At 35.6% G+C, this 22,298-nt stretch overlaps 1 pseudogene; it reads left to right on the top strand.

Annotated features, from left to right (window-relative positions):
• LOC131856715 (small ribosomal subunit protein RACK1-like) overlaps nucleotides 1–21,982 on the top strand; it is a 50,346-nt pseudogene extending 28,364 nt beyond the window's left edge.
• The last annotated feature ends 316 nt before the right edge of the window (nucleotides 21,983–22,298 follow it).

Genomic DNA, 22,298 nt, shown 5'->3' with positions numbered 1-22,298 from the left:
TTTTAATATCAAAATTCATCTATTTAGCCTTCTAGACTTGATGGTGATGTCCTTTTTAGCTAAAAATGTACCCAACAAAATCTCACTACTAAATTTCTCTCAAATTCGAGAAGGAGCTTGTAGATATGAGAGCTTTGATACCATTTCAAAGTAATTGATGGACTCAATCTCCCAGGATCACCTGCAAAACCAAGATCAACCTTCTATACAAGAGTAACAGAGAGGATGGAATGCTAGAATATGGTGCAATAATAGAATGATGATATTATCACACTCCAAATAATACAATATGGATCAACACTCCTTTGTACAGACTGAGCTGATATGTGCTCAACTGGATTAGCTCATAAGGGAGAGGTGAGTGCTAATTATAGAGAAAAATATGGGCACATAATTCCAAGAGGAATAATAACTCCCAAATAACCAAATTAGATGGGAGTTATGCCTACGTGTAAATTGCCAAACATGTGGCAAATGAGCTCAGGTAGAGACAAACAAATGGTTATGGGGAGGTGACAAGTGAGTCCAAAAGAGGGTACGACATTCAACCACCCAAATGTGGGTGTGAATAACACATGTGAATGTAGGAATATGCCACGTGTCCTCACATAAACCATCCTAATATAGCCTAAGTATGCTTAATAATGTGTAGGAAAAATAAGTATAAAAAACCTACACTAACAGTTCCACCTCCACTACAACTATGATTATGAGAAATAGAGGTTACTCCTTGTAAATAAGAGGCTAAATAAAAGATGAAATGATGAATCGACAATATTATACTATAGGATTGATAATTACGATGATCTAATGTGCTTTGGATATGTCCTCCAAATTTTGATGTAATAGCATAACAAATATTAACAATATCCAACATGAAAACATACTTGAAGATAGGAGGTTGTAACTTGATGAATACTCCTCTTACTCGGGTCTTTTCCTGAAAGAATTAGGAACACTTTAATCATAACTTGTGTGATTGGGATTTTAGGGTGATAAAATGATTGTCTTCTATAGGGCTCTCAAGGTATTTTCACATTTATGTTGACTTCCAACAGTCATCAAAATATTAATGTTTGACCACAAATGGCGAGGAAATGACACTCACAAAGGTTCAAATTTGGGCCCACTTTTTAGGGACTAAGACAACAAGCACCATTGTCCACTAGGACTAGGGTGCTCAGTGTCATAGTATAGCTAAAAGGGGACAAATGAAAGGTGGTTTTAGAGTGCACTAGCCCAAGTCATATGATCAGGTTGCCTCATTAGAATATGATGATAGTTTTGATGAGATAAGGCCCAAATAGGATCAAAATGATCCAAAGAGAGCACATTAGTACAATGGCCAAAAAAGGAATGTGAAATTGTAAAGGGTTTCAATTTACAATACTACATTTCAACCTTGATCCATATTCTCAAGACCTTGTCCACTATATCCTTGTTTATAAATCATATCAAAACCATACTTGTAATTTGTTTGAAACTCCAATGTCGAAGGAATTTCATCATATACCTTATTAGAATTTGTAATGTAAGCATATATTTGAAGCACCAAATGGATGAATAGATGGATGACAATGGATCATTTTTAAATAATGAATAGATAGATGACAATGTCCATTTTAATTAACCTCTTAGGTTGGGAGGAAGTGTTTTCATCATTGAATGTTTTATTTCTACTCAATGTACTGTGAGGTGACATATCATTAAGGAAATGAATAACAACTTATCTTAGAACATGTTGACAATTAAGGTAAGCTCTAGGAGAAGAAGGGGTAACTAAGTCTATTGATGTGTTGATATTTGGATTATCAATGTTTAGAACATGTTCATGTTGCACTAAAGAATCCTTATAGGAAGAGGATTCATCATTACTTTTTGATGCTTGATATCTAGTATAGAGATCACTGATGAAAATAATAATAATTTCCTAAGGGAAACTCTAGGATAAGGGCAAATATGATTCATCTCAATATCATTTGTATGGGGATGTCAAAGGTGTAACAAGATACATCTACTAACTCTTTTATAAAAATAAAATATGCTATCAACATCTTTTATAGCATCACCATGTAGAAATATGAAATAAAGATGAAATATTTCAAAAATGAAGTAAAAATCATGAACATCCTTGAAATCCTCATTATGCAATACATTAAAATGTAATGAATCAATACAAGAAACATAAAATGATATAAGACTCTTTTCAACAAATTATTTTGATAGATGTAGCTAATTAACAATGTAACCAAATGTGAATGTCCAAACAAATTAGATTGTGTAGGATCCATAATAAAAAAATTAGATCTTAAATATTCTAAATTCATAATAATGCAAAATGTAAGTGCATCGGGTTCACCAAAATGAAATGATTGGGAAATGAATCATATACCAAAGACATAAATTATTATCCAAATAAATACCATTCATTAGAGGAAATAGCCAACAAGATCAAACTTCAATGCTAAAGGTGAGTTGGATACTATGTATGATTATTTCCTCTTTTTATGTTTAATTTTTTTTCAAATGCTTTGATATGAAGATGCAAGAACTAGGTAGTATAATGCAAAATTGATAATATTGAACAAAAACATAGATATAGAACATGAAGCTAAAAAAAAATCAATGTAGAAATAAGATACAATAAAGAACCCTCTAATAAAATCATGAACTGAAAGTGTTGGTGAAGTGTTTTATGTGTAGTAGACCTATAGGTGCTTCTATGAGCTAAAAATTTATATTTTGGATCAGGATGTTCTACTCATTATTTCATCCAAAATTTAGAAAAAAGGGAAATATTATTTTCTATAGGGGCTTGCCCAAGCAAATCCCCATGTTTGTGTTTCTACCTTCACTATAGCTATAGTGATGAAAAAGTTAACTTAGCCCTAGTAGGGCAGATGATAAATTTAAAACAAAATGGAAAATTTAAATGATATTACCTTGGGATTGATATGGTGGTGATGCAATTCTCTTTGGATAATTTCTTCAAGGATTGATGCAATAACATGACATTATAAGAAAAGTAAAGATCAATCATGAAAAAGATACTTTCATGTAGGTTGTTGTAGCTTGCTACTCGATAATGCTCAAATTTGAAGAAGCTTGTTGAATGGTGTAACTTGTAAAACATTTTTAGATGTGTAAATGAATTAGACATGAATACTTTATATAGGTTCACAAAGTATTTCCTAATTTAGGTAGACTTCCAATATTCATTTCAAAATATTAGGATTGGATAAAAAAATGTAAGAAATGACACTCACATACATTTCAAAATATGGGACTAGGTGTCCTAGTCCACTAGCCTGCTTGCTAGACATCCAAGTCCATCCAAAAAAGGACTAGGAAAAGATGGTTGTAAAGTAGAAGATCTAAGGATGGAGAATTTAATCTGAACCTCGTGAGCATAAAATTATAGTTTAGATGTGTTAGAGATAAAAATTGAGAGCATACTCAAGAAACGGTCCACAAAGGAGTGTGAAATTATAAAGGTTTACAATTTATAACACCATGTTAACTTTAAATGAATTGTTTTGTATTCTTTTGACTCTAACAAGGTCTATAGATATTCCCTCCTTTGAAACTACATGTCCCAAAAAATTTTCCTTAGGGAACAATAAATAGAAACTTCTTAGGATTAAAAGATAGCCAAACTCTTGGCACCTTTAAATACCTTCTCTAGATGATCAAAGTGCAATCATTTTCTCTTACAAAATACATTAAGGTCATCGAAATGAATGAGAGTAAGAACAAAAATTAATTATATGAGGGTGATATCCATTGGGCACTAGAATGTAGCCCATACATTAGAAATAACATCAGACGTAATGTCAATCATTTGTGGGACTAGTTTTTGGGATGAGTGGGAGTGGAAAAGTGTGAGGGGGCAAAGTTTCGAATAGGAGCATGTGTATAGAGGAATTGTCTAAGGATGAAGTTGACTCTAAACCAAATGATGGGAAGCTTTTTTCTCCTTTGTTCCATTTGGGTGTTGTATTCAGTGGCATGGTTTTTGCTCTTTCTCCCCCGTGTCTATTTTTTCCTGGTCTACTCTGCATGCTTTAACTTTGAAGGTGTATAATGGTAGTTGCAAGGGTGGCATTATTTCTTCTTTTAGCTATGTTTGGGGAGATATTTGGCATTTTTGTTTTGGGTTTATGACTTCTTTCATGGGTATTTTCCCGAAGCTCTCTTTATCGATTGGGGCTTAGTTCCCTCAACATTTCATTGGATTTTATACTTTCCCTTTTGGTCTTAGTGTATTCCTTAGTGGGGTTTCAGTTGGTGGTAAGGTTGTTAGTGGCAAAGCCCTGTGTATGGATTTGTGGTTTTTGGCATTGTTTTGGACTCCCTATTTTTTGTTTCCATAGAACCTAGTTGTGGGTGTTGTGGTTTTTACCTCCTTGTGGGGTTTTCTTTGGTCTAATACTATTCTTTTCTTGTCTTTTCTTTTGAGCTTCATTTTTGGTGCTAGAGATTTTGATCTCTCTATTCTTCTTGGTGGTCAAGAAGTTGCTGGAAGTTTTCAATGACCTGGGATGGCTTTGGTTTGGTTTTGGTTAGATTTTTTTTCTCTTGGGATTGTTCTCATCCACACTGTTATGCAATGATTTATGTTTTTTGTTCTCAAGTGGGACTTTGTTGTTCTTGGTTGGGTGCTTCCTCGCAAGGCTCCTATTGAAATGCGGTTTTATCTTGTGGTCATGGTGTGTTTGTGGCTCATTTTTCTTCACTCTTCCTCTTTCATAGTTCCTATTGAGGCAGAGGAAATTCCTATGGAGGTGATGATTTACCTATTGGGATAAGTTGGTTGTAGCTCTATGTGGTCTACTTATGTCTTTGGTTGCTTGGTTTTAGGGTCAAATTGAGTTTGGGTTTTCTAGTTGTTGGTATGTTTCTCTTCTATTCCTATTTTGGTGGGTTCCTTTTCTATTGAGGTGGAGAGGAGTTTCATTAGAGGGGAGATGACTATCTGCTAGAGATTCTTTGCTAGTTTAAGCTTGATGGTTTTGGGAGCCATGTAAAAATCCAAATTGAAGGTCTAGGGAGCCTCTCCAAACCCCATGATTCTTATCTTGCATTTGATTGCCTAGGATGCTTAGTTATTTCTAGATTATTCTTTAAAGTTTTTCTTCATGACTCTAGTTGTTAGGGTTTTGGGAACCTTACTAAAACCCAATGATTAGGTTAAGGGTGCCTGAAGAAACCCTTGGATTTTGATGCAGGTTAAGGGTGCCTTGGTAAAACCCTTGGATCTTGGATCTACTATTATCTAATGGCATAGGCCAAGTGGGTGGCTTTACTTTTTCTTAGCTACCTTGATAATGTTTGGTTGATGGTTGGATACTGTTAGTCTCTGTTTGTATCTTTTTGTAGCATTCTGCTTGCGTGTTTTGGATTCCTATTAATTTGAAAGGGTTTAAAGTCCCTTCAAAACCTATTTTATAAGGTTTCAAGTCCCCTAAAAACTTGTTTTATCCCTAATCAAAAATATCAGGGGTAATGTCAAGAATAGAAACATAAAAAGATTGAGAATATAAATCATAGCAAGGGCTAGGTCAGGAACAACCCTAAAAGAAACACCAACTATAGAAATAATAGATATTATATATCTATCTTCACACCCTCCAGAGAAGAAGAAACCTCTTCAAAATCCTTCTTAGAAGAATCTTCCAACTTGTAAAAAAGTGAAACAATATCCTTAATAAACTTAGGTTGAAATTTCCTTTCATACTACACAAGATGAAATGGTTTTAGTAGATTTGAAACTTTTTCTTCCATCAAATAAGACAAAGGATTTGAAGAAGGAGAATTGTTTTTTTCTCATACCCACAAACTAATCACTACTAATGGTCTAAACCAGAAGCACTCCACCGTCTTATTCACCTTTAATTGGCTTCCTAGAGGACGTTCAAGAGGAACTCATCCACATCATATGATTCATCCCCAGCATAAAGTAAAAAATTAAGCTAATATGGGGAAGAAGGAAAATACTTTTCCTCTTCCCACAAAACCCCATCCTCACTTCCAATCACACCACCAAAAAATAGAACTTCATAAGAAGTACTAATACCAACAACACCTTCATTCATAATAGAATAGTCACACAAAGAGTTAGAGTAAACAATCACTACCATATGAGGTAAGGACCCTATGGAGAACACTAAATAGGGAACATACTCCAACATTATTCCATCACCATGGACTACATCAATACCAACCATACCAACTCTTGTAAAAAAAGAAGTGAAACATCTAGTCTAACTTTAAGAACCAACAAAGATTATAGCATACAACTATGCATATCAGGAGGGGTAAGAGAGAATAGGGTCATCATCTTTTAAAGGGGATATCTCCATAAGGGTGAGCACCGTAGAAGGAAGTGCATTCAGAGATTCTACTCTCAACCTAATACAACTGTAAGCATCCCATTGAAAGTTAACAAGCCTTTTGTCATCCTTCTCAATGAAATTTGTCCCCATGATTTCTATCTTTGCATCTGTAGAGTTAGCCAAATTATCTTCTCCCTCCTCTAAACTTTCCTTGTTATCATTTACACCACTACCATTGCCATCTCCCACTAGGTTTTGTGTACCTCTCCTATATGAAGCCAATTTTTTGAAACTCTTCCTTAATGTTTTTTCTTTGGTTATCATTTAATTTTTTTTACATAATTATTTGCACATCATTTCATTTTCTCCTCTACTAATGTTCCTTGGATTCTTTGTATATAATAAATAAGAGGTGGGCATATATTATCACTAAAAATTAGTTGATGATGATTACTATTGTAAAAAAAATATTATGTTACTGATGGTTTCATCCCCATTAAAACATAATGATCATTTTTGTAGTTGTTACCATGCCTAATTAATTTTTTATATTTCTAACACACCCACCATGTTGAATTTTAACTATACTTGTCTTGATTCGATACTTTAGTGAATTGCCACCCATGGTAATTTATGCTTGAGTGTTTCAAGGATGGAGTGTTCATTAAAATTACTATGTAATATTTCTATAATTTAATTACTTTTTTGTCATTTTCTTTGTTGTTGACTAGTTTAATTTGACATGCATCCCCATATTAACTCATGTGTACATCAAAGTGATGGTGAAATATAAAGTAAATTATCTAGTTTTTACTATTTCGCTCCAATTTTAACTCACTTTATCTTTTTGGTAATAATATAATGAATAGTGTAGTAAATTATTTTTATGTCAATGTCCACAAACAACTAGAAACTATTGTAACACTATCTTGAAAAATCCCTATCATTTTAACACAACTCAATGATTTGAATTTTCATATGGTGCCAAATGTGTATTATATGAATGAACCGAGTAAAAAATATAATGTAACTATGACCCCCTTGATAATTTTAAATTTAAATCAAGCCTTGGATATTTTTGGACAAAGAAGAATAATTATTTATTTTTCAAGAAATTAAAAAAAAAATTACATAAACATTTCCAAGCAGCAATAGATGTCACAAAACTAGAGGGAAGGTTAAGGAGGCTTCACATAGATCCACCAACCCAAAAAACCAATAAAAGAAACAAAATCTAACATACAAAACCAATGATCAACTCTTACCATGTTTACAAAGATGAAGATATTGAGCAACCTAGTCAACAAAAGGAGAATCTCAATCAAGAGCATTACATCTTCAAGGAGTTGCAAACATGCATTTAGCAAAATAATCAACGAAGACATTCTATTCTCAAGGAATATGAAAAAGAAATGATATTAGAACAAACCGAACAACTAGTCACTAACAAAAATCATTAAAACTCTTTTTGTTCATAATAGAAAGTAAAATCATATAAATGATCTCATACATAATATGTTTTCATCCCAATTGACAATTTTTTCCAAAACTACGACAAAAAGATGAGCCTCCGTCTAATTACAATAATAAAAAAAAGAAAAATTAATTGTTGATTCACATTCCATTAACTATGGCCTTTATGTAAGAATGACCCAAACTGAAATGGAGACGAGTGGGAGCAGGAGCTTGTCCTGTGCTAGGGTTTCTACATCTGAGGATGCAGGGGATGGTGATAGGGATGAAGAGGATGAAGACAAGAGGGTGTTTCTTCTTCTGGAAGACTTGGCATTAGGGCTTTTGTGGCCTTGGTCAAAGTTTTGTTTCCATGTGCCGTGCATGTTGGGGTTTGTGGTCTACTCCCTCCTATGCTCTTGGTTGTCTACTTTGCGTAGCTTGTGGCTATCTCCCCTCCTTCATTCCCTACTGATTATTTTATGCGCCCTATTTTTTCTCGGGTCAAGGATTCTAGGCTGGTCGATGTGAGGGTGGGGCCTGTGCTTGTGATTGCTGGAGGGTATTACTCTTTGTTAGGTTTTTATTCTTTCCTCCTCTAGTGTAGAGGGCTTGCATGGGTGATGTTGTGTCCCTATGTCGATGGGTTTGTGGCTCTTCTTTTGCCTTGGTGTGGGGAGGTTGTTTGGGACTCAGGTGGTGCTTTTGTTTCTCTAGAGCTTTGGATGGTTTTGAAGGGTTTGGGGTTTTATTGTTTTTGTTTCTCTCTAGTCCCTCTTTCTTTCAGAGGGTTGAGTGAGTTTTTTGAGCTCAGATTCAGAGCTTCTCTCAATGATCTATTTGAGGACTATTCTTGATACCCCTATTGCTTCTGTGCCATTGCAAAGGTTTTATGGTGGTTTCTCTCTCCCCTCAAGCTATGATTTGGATGCTTATCTTCAGCCCTTGATGAGGGCCTTGTTCCTGCAAGGGTTCTCTGCTTGGGGGGTTTGCTTGACCCTGATTTCTAGATCTATAGGGAGTCCTCTTCAAGCTAGTGGGTGCATTATTTTTTTTGTGTTTCTCTAGAGGTTCACTCCCATGGTGGTGGTGTTTTTATTTCTAGGTTAGATCCTATTGGGCGTGTTGGATACCCAGTTTATTGAGGCTAAAATGTTGAATGATGCTTTCTCCTTGCTGCGAGGCTTATTTAACTTTTTTCCTATAGAGGTGGAGACTATGGAGGAGCTTGTCTGCAGGAGATCGTTTTGGATTAGGCCTCTTTCTAAGTGCAAGGTTTTGGGAGCCTTTTCGCAACCCAATTATCCAGAAAAACTTAGTGGTTCCATCTCTCAGTTTTTGGACTTTGGTTCGTGATTGGAAGCTTTGTTCTCTCGGCTAACAATCTCCTTTCTTTCAACCCATATTGAGGTGGGTCCCTATCCTATAGAGGTGGAGAGGTGTGATGATGTTAGAGGTGTGATTTTCAGATGCTGAGAGGTGACTGGCTTCTTTCTAGTGGTTTTGGGTGTCATTATAAAACCCAACTCGAAGGTTAAGGGAGCCTTTCAAAACACCCATGCCTATACTCAGTTCTTAATATTTATTATTTTTACTATGTGGTGTCTTGTATGGTTGGTTGCTGATAGTTTTCAAGGGCCCAATATGGACTGTGGTTGTTTTTGGTTAAGGTCTGGGCTTAGTTTGAGCAGCTTGGAAATTTTGTCTCAGGTTAAGGGAACCCATAAAATCTTTGCTTGTTGGCTAAGTGTGCCAGTCAAACCCTCGATCGTTTCTCTTATGGGCTATAGTTTGTTGGTGTAGCGGTGTTGGTGGTGCCAACTGGATTTGTAATGATTATCTTATGATTATTTAGCTGACTTTTTCTATTTGTGGTTGTGCTTGTGTTTTGCTGGTGTTGGCCTATTCTTCTAAATTTTGGCTATTGTGTTTCATTGTTAGTATCTTTGAGCAACATTATTTGTTGGGGTCTAGATCTTGGAAAAATGTGGAGGGTTTTGGGTCCCTTCAAAACTTGCTGTATGGGGTTTCGGGTCCCCCTAAAACCTATTTTTTCCTTAATCAAAAACTATATCCCTTATGATTTGTTTTTATCCTTGGGGAATGCATAAAGGAAAGTGTATTTCCCTTTCAATGAGGTATCTAGGCCATTTAATATCAATTTTGCACTTCTTCTTTCTGGAACTACCAACCTCTTCATCATACATTTCAACTATTGCTAATTTGTGTTGGACTATGAAGTCCAAATTGATTTCTTCTAGTAGTGGTTGAGTCACCTTGGATACTCTTCTAGCAGTGGTTGAGTCATCATGGATTGTCTGCTAGTGCACCACTAGGCACTCACCATTAGTTGACATGTCGAATGCATTCTGTCAGGAGGCACAAATAGTTTTTTAGAACTTACTATAAATGGTAATTTTGACATGTGTTTTACATGTAGTTGTAAGAGTCATACTTACTATAGTTAGTAAGTTGTCTTCAATTAGGACTCTACAACTCGGTTTTTTTATGCTCCTCAAAGTCATGTTTTGATGTACTGAAGCAAACACGAGTGAGGAGGGACCTAAAAGAGATCAATCCAGACCTGTCAGGAATAGTAAACATAACAGAAACACATAGATATGATGGAGGAAATGTAGAGAAGATTGATTTATTGCATGAAATTTGATTACACCCAACCAGTAGCAACCGGGTTACAACATACTGACAACAGGCCTGGTAGAATAGGTCACAACCGGGACCTTGAATCGAAAGATCTATCTTCTAGGCACAGTCTATCTATCTAATCTACTTTGATTGATTGTAATTGATTTCTATTCTAAAGCATGATTACAAATATATATATCGATCCAAAGGATCATGTCGGTCCAAAAGAGATCAAAACCCAAAGAACAAGACCTAATGCACAAAATAAACAAGATCAGCCTCCACCAAGAAATTCCTCCGAAAAATCTAAAGGATGAAACGTAGATCACAGGAAAAGGTCAGCGACATACCAAGGAACATTGAAATAAACACCCAAGGCTCTGCAAGATTTATAATAGATTTTGATAGATCACCAGAATAGGCCTCAAGCAACCGGTAACAAAGGAACAATTGGTAACAAGAAACTGTCATGGAAATCGGTAGCGATATCTTGCTAGAAAGTGATCCAAATGAGATACGGTCTGAAAGAAAGAAAGATGATCAAGTCTTCAAGTAGAATCCAACTCCATAGGATCTAGTGAGCGAAAACTAGGACACATAGAAAGGAAAACTAAAACTGCAAACAGAAAAAAAAAATTAAAAAATTAAAAAAAAAAAAAAAAAAAAAAATGTTTTTGGTTGATGCAAGACTGCTTTGAATCGGGGATGATCCCGCATCAAACATCTATGGTTAATAAAAAAGTGAGCCTCTCACTTTACTAGGGTCAGAGGGAAACCAAGGAATTCTACCTTTGCTTGAGAAATCCAAGATGAATCTTCAACTGGTCTGTCCTTCTACTTCACAAGACATTCCTTATACTAACTGTTTTGGGTACTATGCCCAATCCTATTGTCCAAAATCTCTTCAATCTCTAGTTCCTTCTAGGGCAATTGTTTCTCAAGGTCTGCAACACTGTCCTCACTGAATTTTGGTTCATGGTACTCATAAAGATATGCAATGTTGAATATAGGTGAAATACTTAGATTATCCGCTAGCTCCACTTCATATGCATATTCGTAATTGAACTTCCTCAAAATATTACTAGGTACAAATTTCTTCATCTAAAATTATTATAAGTTCCAACTAGGAATCTCTCTTTTCTCAGATATATCATCACTTCATCACCAACTTCAAATTCCTTGTCTCCTCTTCTCATCTATCTTCTCCTTATATTTGTTGTTCATGTCTTCCAAATGTATTTTAATCTAAATATGCAATGTTGCCATGTGATCTACAAAATCTTTTGCTTCTAAACTCTTCCGGTCTTCACTGCTAATATATATCATTCTAATATTCCTCTATGATGCACTCCGATAATAATCTCAAAAGGTGTTTTTTTGATACTCCTATTCACTGAATTATTGTAGGCAAACTATGTTTGCGCAAGGATCAAATCCCAACTTCCGGTTTTATCTCCCACTAAACATCTCAATAGGTTTCCCAAACTCTGCTTAACAACTTTTGCATGTCCATCAGTTTGTGGATGAAAAGTATAACTGAACTTCAAATCTCTCTTCATCTTCTTCTAAAGTGTTCTCCAAAAATAGCCAACAAACTTAGTGTCTCTGTCTGAAACTATGCTCTTAGGTAATCCATGCAATCTCACCACTTCCTTGAAAAATAGGTCTGCTACATGTAATACATTTGATGTCTTCTAACAAGGTATGAAATGAGTCATCTTCAAAAATCTATCCACTACCACTAATATAGAGTCATTCTCTCTCAATGTCTTAGGCAATCCAAGTAAAAAATCCATGCTTATATTCTCCCAAGGTCTTACCGGTACTGTCAAAGGTTTATACAATCCCACATTTTGTCTACTACCCTTTGCAACTTGACAAAATCTACAACTTTGCACATATCTCTTAACATCCTTATGAATATGGGGCCAAAACTACTGCTCACTCACCAATGCAACTGTTTTGTCAATACCAAAATGTCCAGCTAGTCCTCCACTGTATTTCTCTTTTATTAGGTTCTCTCTCATGGAACTCTTAGGTATGCACAACTCAACTCTCCTGAATAACATCCCATCCTGAATGAAATAATCCATCCATTTTCTCCTATCAACCATAACTGGTTCTCTACATGCTTTCCAAGGTTCTGCAAAATTCGGGTCTTCATCATACAAGGTCTTCAAATCTTCAAAACCTAATACTATCACTCTCATCTATGTCAAAAAATTTCTTCTCCAGCTTAATGCATCAAAAACTTTGTTAGATTTCCTAGTTTTATGCTTCAACACAAAGGTGTAACTCTGCAAGAATTATACCCATCTCATATGTCTCTTATTCAACTTACTCTGACTATTCAAATACTGCAAAGCTTGATGATCTATATACAACACAAAATCTTTAGGCAACAAGTAGTGTCTCCATTTCTTCAAGGCTTGAACTATGGCATAAAATTCCTTATCATATATGGGCAAGTGCAAGGTATTGAGTCACAAATTCGCGGAAGTCTGTGCGTTGGAAAATGCGCTCTTATAAACGGGGGCCTGTGTTCAAAAAATGAGGGCCTGTTTATGGTTCGGGCTCCCAAGCTGAAAGGTAATGGGGGTTTGAAGCAAAAAAAAATGGGCCCCCATTTTGTTCTAAAATGGGGGCCCGCTTTTAAACAAAACGAGGGCCCATTTTTTAAAATGGGGGCTCATTTTTAAAAAACGGGCCCCCATTTCTAAATGGCATTTTTCCTTTTTTTTCCACAAGCCGCCCTTGTTTGAAAATGGGGGCCCGTTTTGTGGAAGTTGATTCCACAACCTGCCACTTGGCTCGAGATTAGGCCTGAGATAGGCCTGGGATGGCCACACCTGAGACATGGACCTGCAAATTCAAATCTACATGAATGAAAGCACAAATATGAACTTCAGAAATAGTTTACGTGCCTCTAATCAGAAAATTGTTATACGAAATTAAAACCCATTTAAGATTATACTATCTAGATTCTAAATATATAAATTTATTTAAAAATTGATTATTTTAACAATTTTTCATTTAATTTATACTAAATCAGGTCCATAAATTTGAAATATTAACTAATTTTGTTAATTTAATAACTTTTTTATTTTAAAGAATTTTGGAAAAAAAATTATATGTCATCAATCTACACAAAATTATTTTGTATTTAAAAAAAAAAAAATCAAAAAATGTTAAGTTTACATCAAATTATGTGGGTCGTACACGTCAAATTTTTAAAAAGATAATTACGGCCATTAAAAAATTAATTAAAAATAAAATATTAGAAAAAAAAAATACAGAAAAATATGCTCATCAATCTTCAGTGTGTTGCAAACCATTTCCCAAAACGGTTTGAGAAAATAATTTTAATCGTGTCAAAAAGTGTGGGTCGTACACATGCATGGTATGGTCCTGAAACAGGCATTTTTAAAACATAGTTTTCAGAACTCCATTCAAAAAGTTATTTTTTATTATGTGGGTATTAAAATAAATTACATATTTGGAAAGTACACTCAGAGGGCTATCTTTTATATTACTGAATTTTTCCAAGATTCAATCTCTAAGTGTTTCAAAATTTAATCTCAAATGAGACAAAATTTGAAAATCAGGGAAAACACTTCCACTTTTTGGCCAAAAAGTGGACTCATCTTCTTGCACTGACCCATATTGAATATCTCTTTCGGGCATCATTAAATTTCTCACTAAAATAGACTATTGCTCTCCCTTCTTGACTCAAAATTGCTCCTATTGTTGTTCCACTTGCATCACAATCCACTTCAAATACCTTATTGAAATCCGATAAAGATAACACAGGTTGCTCAGTCACTTTCCACTTCAACAATTCAAAACTATTTTTTGCTCCAGTGATCCACTTGAATTCCTTCTAATCTCGTCTCATGGTCTCAGTCATAGGGTTACAAATTGAATTGAAATTTTTTATAAACTTTTGTTTAAAACTAGCCAATCCATGAAATGATCTTACCTCCCAAATGCTTTCCGGTGTAGGCCACTCAACAATGTCTTTCACTTTCTTAGGGTCCATCTTCAAACCATCCTCGGATATCACAAATCCTAAATAGACTAACTCATCCTTCATGAAAGTACACTTCTTGATATTGATCAACAACTTTTCTTCTCTCAACCCCTACAAAACTTGTCTTAATTGCAACAAATGCTCCTCTTTTATTTTACCAAAAATCAGAATGTCATCCAAATACACAGTAACAAATTTACCCAAGAATTTCTTCAATTCCTCATTCATCAACCTCGTGAAAGTACTTGGTGAATTAGTCAATCCAAAAGGCATCACCAACCATTCATATAGTCCTTTGTTGGTCTTAAATGTTGTCTTTCACTCATCACCTTCTTTGATCCTGATCCAATGATATCCACTTTTCAAATCTATCTTTGTAAACTATTTTGCTCTACTCAAATAGTCCTTTATGTCATCCATCCTAGGCAAAGGAAATCAATATTTCAGTGTGATCTTGTTTATTGCTCTTGAATCGATACACATTCTCCACTCTCCATTCTTCTTAGGTGCTAGTATAGTTGGTACTACACAAGGTCTCAGACTCTCCCTAATCAAACTTTTCTTTAACAACTCCTACACTTGTCTATTCAGTTCTTCATTCCCTGTCGGTGTCAACCAGTGGACAACTTTGTTAAGCAAACTGGCTTTGGGAACCAAGTCCATGCAATGACAAATACTTCTAACATGTGGAAATCCATCAGGTACATTATCTGAAATGATGTCCTCATATTCTATTAGTAAATATCTTATCTTTTCTCGGTGCTCTTCTTTTGGTTCCAATCTCTCACTCTTCTTAGGAATTAGGGAAAAACACACATTCTCATGTCTCAGTCCATCCATGAATTTCCTTCCATCTACTAAATAGATTCTGGCATTTGTATAGACTTCATTCTTCAAAGGTTCCCCCAAAGGTAACAAGGTTTGCTTCATCCCATTGGCCACAATAGTGTATGTATTCTTTCTTCCATCATGTATTGTATGTCTATCAAACTGCCAAAGTCTACCCAACAAAAGATGACAAATATCCATAGGCATAATATCACACAAAACTTCATCATGATAATTCCCAATTTTTAATTTCACCAAACACTGTTCACTTACTAACAACTTATGTTCATCCTGAATCCATACTATCTGATAAGGCTTAGGGTGTTTCAATCTCTCCATTTTCAACTTATTCACCATCTCTTCTTAAACAAGTTTATCTGAACTACCACTATCATTAAAAACTTTACAACACTTATTGGATACCTTACATCTAGTTTTGAACTGATTCTTTGCTCTACATCTCCTCCGGTATGACACAAAGCTCTCCTCATCATCAATAGTTTTCCATCTTTTGGTTTATTGTCTGATCCGGTGGGGTTTTCTTCCACCATTGTTTCTCTTTCGGCAGCCTTTTTCTTCTTACATTCGAATGCATGGTGTCCTTCTCCTCCACACATAAAGCAAGTTCCTCTAAATGTCCTCTTGTCTTGTCTTTTAAAGTTCTCATTTCGGTAACCATTTGGTTGTCTCCTCCGGTAGAAATTTCTATCATCCTTCTAGTATGAATTACCTTCTTTGCTCACTTCCTTTTCTTTTTTCTAATATGTATTGGTTCCTCTTCCTTTGGCATACCATCTTCCTCCTTAAAATCTTCCTCTAGTAAACCTTCCACCTCTACTCTTTGTCTCTACTCATGTCTTTTGTTTAATTTCTGTATAGCCTTTAGTGCATACTGGTAAGCCTCTTCAACACTCTGCAATTTGATCATACTGAGTTCATCTTGTATAGACATTCGCAATCCATTCAAATATCTTGTAATTTGTTCAAATTCATCATCAACATGTTTGGATCTGATGTTGAACTTGTAAAATGCTTTAGTGTACTCCTTCACACTAGATTCCTTATGCCTCAGATTCTGCAACTTTCAAAATAAATCCACTTGATAATTCGTCAGCACAAACTTTGATTTCAACTTAGCAATTATCTAATCCCATATCTTAATATTTTCTTTACCTCTTCTTTGTCTATCAACTTGCAAATGCTCCCACCAAAGAGATGTGTGACCTTTCAACCGGGTATAGGCATATTTCACCTTCCTTTCTTTTGCAGTGTTTTCAAAATCAAAATACTTCTCTATCTCCAAGATCCAATCCATCAATTCATCTGAATCTATATTCCCATCATATTCCGGTGGGGTAAAATGAGGTTTAGTGTTCACCCTACTCAAAACCCTTAAAAACCTTTCTTCATCTGGATCAAATGCCAGTAGGTTTACTTGTTCTACCAGGGCTTCTTCTCCTTCATCTTCACTTACATCTTCAATATGTCGGCCTCTTCTCTAGGATGTCTCCATGACTTCTAACTGAGCTGCTATTCCTCGCAACATCTCCGTCACAGCAGGGTCTACATTCCCATGCATTCCACCATTCATAGTTCCTCTTCGTGCTATCATTTCACGCTAGTTCTCTGCAATTGCAGGTCGGATCTGAAATCTGCCACCCTACAACAAAAATTGAGGACTCGCAACCTCCAAAATGAAACTTCGCTCTGATACCACTTGAAGTAGTCACCGGTGAGAAGGGACCTCAAAGAGATCAATCTGAACTGGTCAGCAAGAGTAAACACAACAAAAATACATAGATATGATGGAGGCAATGCAAAATAGATTGATTTATTGCATGAAATTTGATTACACCCAACCAGTAACAATCGGGTTACAACATACTAGCAATAAGCTTGGTAGAATAGGTCACAACCGGGACCTTGAATAGAAAGATCTATCTTCTAGGCACAGTCTATCTATCTAATACTCTGATTAATTCTAATTGATTTCCATTCTAAAGCATGATTACAAATATATATATCGATCCAAAGGATCTAGTCGGCCTAAAAGGGATCAAAACCCAAAGAACAAGACCTAATATGCAAAATAAACAAGGTCGGCCTCCACCAAGAGATTCCTCCGAAAAATCCAAAGAATGAAATGCATATCGTGGGAAAAGGTCGGCCACACACTAAGGAACCACAAAATAGATACCCAAGGCTCCACAAGCTTGGGAATGGGTTCCAGTAGATCACAAGAATAGGTCTCAGACAACTGGTAACAAGAAACTGTCATGGAAACCAATAGAGATATCTTGTCGGAAAGTGATTTAAATGAGATGCGATCTGAAAGCAAGAAAGATGATCAAGTCTTCAAGTAGAATCCAACTCCACATGATCTGGTGAGTCAAAACCGAGACACACAGAAAGGAAAATGTTATTGGTTGATGCAAGATTGCTGTGAACTGGGGATGCTCCTGCATCATGTATAGTCTTGAGATTGTTCTAACTCTGTAATTTCTCAGAATCAATACGAAAAATATTTTTCCGTAGTTTTTTAACTGATACATTTTTACCAGATTTTACCACGTAAATCTGAATGTTATGGAACTTTGTTCTTTTCTACAATTTTCTACACTTGTATTTTTCCTTACAATATACTGTAAAGATCTCGACATTTTGAGTGATAACAACGTGCCTCATGCGCTAAGCGCAAGGTAAAATTGACCGAAGGATAACCAACTTAGTTACCCTCTCCTTAGCATCAAAAACAGGAGACTTTTGATTTCCTAGCAGCAGAGAAGAGTACTATAAAATTACAAAGTGGTGTCACATGAGTACTGACAAGCGTCTGATCATAAAATACTGTGGCAATGGGTTATGCACGGGGTTTTGCTTGTTAATGTTTTCCTCTTGTTGTCCGCATCTCTTCCAGCAGTAAGGATTCCCTCCATGTGCAACCTCAGGTAGAAGTGTTAGAAGCTCGTCAACGTTAAATCAGTTTATGAAGTAGAAGCCAAATGAGTAGGTGTTCATATATGACTGTGATGCTATTAGTAGTACAAATTACATAACTCCAAAGAGAAATTTTGTTGTCAATATTAGTTGACAATCCTTGATCTGTAAGGTAATGTGTGGTAATGCAGCAGAGATACGAGTGTACATCGCTCCTATGGTGATTTCGTTCGCTGCAATAAGGCTGTCTTTTCCAAAGCGACCAAACGACGAGACGAAAAGTTAACCTCTTATGTTTGCTGGAACTGACTGCTCAGAAAGCGTGGGCCTAGGGTTCTGTTGTTTGAATGAGTGTCACAATCACTCTGATTTCTGCTCCAATAATTCAGTGTCCAAATCAACAGAGCAGAATATTGCAATGTTTGGAAACAGTTTTGTACCAGTTCTCCTCAGTTTTCATCATTGCTCAAGTATTGTCACAATACTACAACGGCAAGGGACTTGAATTGCCAAACATATATATGACGGAGGACATGTCCAGTTACGCAACATGAAAAAGAAAATACGGAACCATTATCATAAATAGTTTAGGGTAAACAAATAAAACAAACAATAATTGCATTTAAAGATTAAGGGTTCGCTAAAATAAATATGCTTTTAGATATGACAAAAATAGGTTAAAGTACTTCATTTTATATATATATTGATTGTATTGGTATTATTGTTGTTTTTTTTGGTTTTGATTGTGTTTAATTTTTTGTATCAATATTGATATGATATTCTATGATCAATCATCAAGATGATAGAAAGTTCAAGAAGTAGAAAGATGGATTGTTGTAGATCTATGGAGACTATAACTTGTTGGTTCAAGGAGGTGGGAAAGTGTTGCATAGCTAGAAGGAGAGATATACAAGGAATAAGGTTAAACAATAGTAAAAAAAATTAAAATAAGAGAAAAGAATAAAGTGGACTCAATAACCACAAAATAAAAAAAGCGACCAAAAAATAAATAAGATACTGTAACCTATACTAATACTAAAATAGATGTGGACTAAATAATAAAACAAAAGGATCAAGCAAATGATACATTAGAGAATCTATATAAAGAAATAAAACTTAAGCACTAAGATTTTCAATAAAATAAATAATGTATGAAAATAAAATAAAATACAAAATATTTCATTAGTATTTAAAACAAACAAAATTAATACAAGGAAATAACTAGCACCTTAATAATCAAAGTTATGAATGCTGAATACCTTGTTCAAAAGATCTTAATCAATAATGTCAAATGAAGCTATTTGGGATATCATCGTTAAACCTTTGTGAGAACTATTAAAACATTTTGATTTACCATGAACCCTTATTTTATAATAAGAATGCATGAAGAGTATTTATTGTATGATCATATTATCTTTAGTTGTACTAATATTTATTAAGATAAAGTGGTATTGTTGATATTTGTTTCATATAATAGTTCTATTTAGTTTAAAAGCTTGAATTTCCCAGGCCTTAGAGGATTCCAAGAGGATGTATACTCCAATGGGAGGGGATGTAAGGCCTTCACTTAGGTATGGCTTTGGAAAAACACCTTTGATGAGCCTTATTTTTGGTCATTTTATATGAACTCTTAATTTTAATTATGATTATTATTTCATGGTTTGGACATTATGGTTATGTTAGATATAAGTCTTTTGATCCTAACTTATGAGCTTTCGCTATTAACTAGATAACCTTATAAAAGTTATGAGAAATCTATATTAATTATGTATAAATGATGTTATTGGATGTTGTTTAAGGTAATATTATGCATGTGTGTATTGTGTACTTTAACATTGGCGTATGCAGTTAATAAAGGGGGACTAAGTCAACAAGAAGACATTTGTTGTTGTTTTATAGAGTAGAGGTCACACTTGGATAGAGATTTGTTGAAATTGTCAAAGCCAGTAACCAATGCCATAATGGAGACTCCTAGTTCAGATCGAGGTAGTTGTTTTCTTTGAACATGTGTTGGGTAGCTGAGGAGATCTAGATGAAAGTATTGTCCTAGATTTGTGGGAAAGATTAAGTCTTAAGATGACTCATCTTTATGTGTGTTTATTCTCAAATAAAAGTTGTCCTCCTATCTTGTTGGGAGTGAATTAGTTGAGTAATGAGTTGGTTATAAGTGTTTCTTATAAATCCATCGATTAGGTTTATATAGGAAGAATGATTGAATATGATATGTATCTTATCTTTCTGAACTTAGTATGCTTTGTTTTTATAGCTTTGAATAAAAACAATATTCTACTTTTGTTATTAGTGTTATTATCAAAATCCATATGTCAATGATCTTATTGTAGTTCTTAGGATTGGTTAGTTCCTAGAAGATCATCTTGTTGTTGTGTAGCTAGGTAGGATCCCTTCTAGGGCCGACCTAGTGCACAAAATGCCAAGTGGCCTGTCGGCCTCAGAATTTGGATATCTCAGTTGTATGAGTCTAATTTGGGGCAGGCCCTATTTGAGCGAACCACTTGTGTGTAACTTGTGATTAAGTTAAATGTAACTAGAAACTAAGGGAGACTCATATGTAACATGTAATATACAGGTTTGACCCCTTCATTTGCACCCAAAACATATGGCCGACTTGAGGTCTATTAGGAGGTATTGATTCATATATGTGCAAGGTCATGATTGCATCAATAGACATGAATTCAACAACATGAAGGACATGTAGTGTGCTCGGGGGTGATGATAAGAGATTATCGTCTATGGTTTGGAAGGCAACAAATATGATGTTTGCATGTGGTTAACGAGCACTACCATAAAATCAACATGGTATCAGAGTGGGTTCCTTCTATAGAGCCTAACTGCTTGAAGGTAGATCCCATGTTTTTGAGGGAGTTCAATACACTCAAGAAAATTACTTCTCTAATCAATGAATTCTTCTTGAAGTTAGTGAACATCATTTGAAGGACTATGAACTAGTTTCAAGAGGTAGCAATCATCATTAGAAGATCAACATTAATCACTTGAAGGGTAGTGAACAACAAAATCCATCCTATTGTGGTAGCTGACCAAAAGAGACAACCTATGGCATGTCGAGGCATCACCTCATGGGCCACTCTCACTTCGCACAGGAGGTGGTGATCTCATTAGATGGGCAATTCACTCTATCGGGGTTGTGGGACAGTGAGTTGAGGCTCTAGCCTCACCACCCGAAGCTTCATGAGGCACTCCAAGGATGTCCTTAGTGTGGCCTTCTCCATTGACAATCATAAAATTGTGTCCACTTCATGTGACTGCACAATCAAGTTGTGGAACACTTTGGGGGAGTGCAAGTACACCATCCTGGTCGATGCTAATGGACACTCTAACTAGATTAGTTGCGTCCACTTCAGCCCCTCTTCTATAGACCCCACCATTGTATCGGGATCCGAGGACCACACCATCAAGGTCTGGAAGCTCACCAACTGCAAACTCAAGAACACACTTGTAGGCCATGCTGGCTATGTGAACACTATTGTCGTCTTGCTTGACAGCTCACTCTATGCCAACGGTGGGAAGGATGGGGTTACTGTTCTCTAGGACCTTGTTGAGGGCAAGAGGCTTTATTCACTCGATATAGGGGAAATCATCTACACTCTTTGCTTCAGCCCTAACATGTATTGGCTTTGTGCCACCATGCAATAGTACGTTAAAGATTTGGGATCTTGAGAGTAAGAGCATTGTTGCTGATCTTTGTCCCGATTTCTTGCCCACCAAGAAATCCTAGGATGAATTAGAGATTGCATTCAAAGAAGGAATATTTATTGCATTTCTTTGTAGAGGAAGAATCAGCATTTAGAGGGAGTCTGTCATATCATCAGAAGTAACATTGGACAAAGAGGTCAGAAGGTTGATATCTGCTTCAAAGGGAGCATGTTTTTTTTTTAGTTTCATAGGGAGCCTAACATTTCAGCTTCGAAGGGAGCTACATCTTCATGAATATTTGGTTAATTCAATTTTCTCTATGAGGAGAAGTTTGAGGTGAAAGCACTCATTCCACCCTCTGAAAGTAGGTATGGTGGATCCACACTGTGCGAGTAGGC

Source organism: Cryptomeria japonica, chromosome 1 (genome assembly GCF_030272615.1).
Source record: "Cryptomeria japonica chromosome 1, Sugi_1.0, whole genome shotgun sequence".
NCBI lineage: Eukaryota > Viridiplantae > Streptophyta > Pinopsida > Cupressales > Cupressaceae > Cryptomeria > Cryptomeria japonica.
Note: the sequence above shows the minus strand (reverse complement) of the source record. Positions and strands in the feature narration are given on the sequence as shown.